Source organism: Octodon degus, unplaced genomic scaffold (genome assembly GCF_000260255.1).
Source record: "Octodon degus isolate 3935 unplaced genomic scaffold, OctDeg1.0 scaffold00188, whole genome shotgun sequence".
In the NCBI taxonomy this organism is placed as follows: Eukaryota; Metazoa; Chordata; class Mammalia; order Rodentia; family Octodontidae; genus Octodon; species Octodon degus.
The window spans coordinates 342,555-344,677 of NW_004524764.1; the positions used below are offsets into that span (position 1 = coordinate 342,555).

At 36.5% G+C, this 2,123-nt stretch overlaps 1 protein-coding gene across 2 annotated transcripts in view; it reads left to right on the forward strand.

The window, feature by feature from the left end:
• Brinp3 (BMP/retinoic acid inducible neural specific 3) overlaps positions 1 to 2,123 on the forward strand; it is a 457,113-nt gene that overhangs the window by 201,881 nt on the left and 253,109 nt on the right. The gene's annotated exons all lie outside the window — the stretch shown is intronic.

Here is a 2,123-nt window from a genome sequence, read left to right on the forward strand (position 1 = left end):
TCCTCTATTTTATTATCAATGTCTTCTTTAGAAGCAGTTATTAATACTTTTCTTGTAGTGCTTTTTTCAGATTGTGTCTCCTCCCTGTGTTTCTGTATTTGATTCTTTATTTCTGATGCTATGAGTTCAGACAATTATTTTTTAATTCAGAAAATAATTCTGCTCTGAGTTCCCCTATAACTTTCTGCTGTTGTTTATTCACTTTTGACACTATTAATTCATACATTTCAGATGAGCTAGTGTCTTCTGCACTTGTTGTGGGTGTATATTGGCTTTCTTCCATATGTTTCTGCAATTGATTCTTTACTGCAGATGCTACTAATTCAAGGATCATTTTTCATTTCCAATGTGAGTTCCTCTATACCTTTCTGCATTTGTTTCTTTATTTCAGAAGCTCTTGATTCATTGATTTCAGCTGTGTGATCCCCAATTTGTTCTGTGTTAGTGTCCTCTGCACTTGTTATGGTTCAACTTGGTGTTTGGGATTGCATTTTGCTCCTTCTCATTGTCATTTTGTGTAGCACTGTCTTCTGACCTTTGTTGTAGAACTTTGCTGCAGTTATAATCTTAGTACTTACTGAATTTCAGGTGCGAATCTGCAAAGTTTGAATTTATCCAGCTGTGACTGGCTTGGGTATGGCTGCTGTGCCCAGCTTCTTCCTCCTGTACCCTTGTGAGTGAACCTGTTATGCCCTTCTGCAAGATATTCTGTTCCTGGACTAGCTGCTAGGTTCTGTCCCCTACTCTTCCTGCAGGGACTGTAGCTGCAGAGTTTCACCGCAGGCCTTTGTGCCAGGCCTAAGCTGAGTCTGAAGGGGACAAGTTGGAGCAGGTGGTAGAGGAAGCCATCCAGCACACTCACCGGGCCTGGGCTAGAGCTGGATCTGGGGGTCTTGAGAATGCAGCAGAAGTTCTTATTCACTGAGTGGGAGTAGGAGGGATTTCAGAGTGGTGGTGGGGAGGTCCCGAAAGGGATGGAAAATGGTCTCACGCACGCTGCGCCTGGGCTTGGATTGGACCGGTCCCTCCGGCCGAGAGTAGCCATAAGGTCTCCCACACACTCACCGAGCCTGGGATAGGGCTGGATCTTCATAAATTTTTCTTGAAAAAAAAATCATTTTTTGACGGTTTATCACTCAGTTACCATATTGCTAACATTAAACTTTCAGGTGTTTAATTGTATCTAAATATAGAAACATTTTTATCCTTGTTGGAATGAAAATATTCATGACTAATGACCAGAGTAGGATCACTACTATAAATATTTAGAATAATCATATAACATATAAGTAACTATACCTTCAAAATAGTTCTCTTTCTTTTGAAGGTTTATTAAAACTTGATAAAAAATGTGGGTCTCTTTAAGAAAATGAGGATTGGAAGTTAATAAAGTACAATGTGAATTGAATTTAGATCAGATATTCCCTATTTCAGCATTTCCCCAAGAAATTTGATTACCTTCATTTAATTTCACAATTTTTTTTTTTAGCTTTTCTGCAGGTAAATTATTCTCTGTATAAGATAGCCACAGACTCCTTTAATTCTCTGTCACATACCGCCTTTCCCCAAATAAATTAACAGCTGTCATTCTCATTTTCACTTGATTTCTCCTTAGAGAGTGTTTTTACTGCAGCAAAAGTAAAATGTAATTGAAAAGATGAATATATATCTATATCTATATATGTAATCACCTGAAAATGTACGTAATTAATGTCTTTACTAGAGCATATATTTTGTTTAAGGTGAAGAGGTTTTTTTTTTATTTTTAAGGAACAAAATGTTTATTTAGCTCACAGTTATTGGAGGCTTCATGTCATACTCAGTTGCTTCCAAGGCACATGGCAGGAAGCAACCGTTCTTTGGTCGGTTGATATGGTATATTATATTGATTTATTTTTGAATATAAAACCGTCGCTGCTTTCTTTGGGTTGAATCTCATTTTATTCTGATTAATAATCTTCTTGATAAATTCTTTGCATTTTGTTGTTAATTCTTTTTTGTGTTAATTTTATTGAGAAAGAAATAGCATTGAGACAGTTTCAAAACAGGTTAGTAGGATAGTTACAATAATTGATATGTTGCATATTGTTATCTTTGTAGTAGTGATTCATAGTAAAAGATGC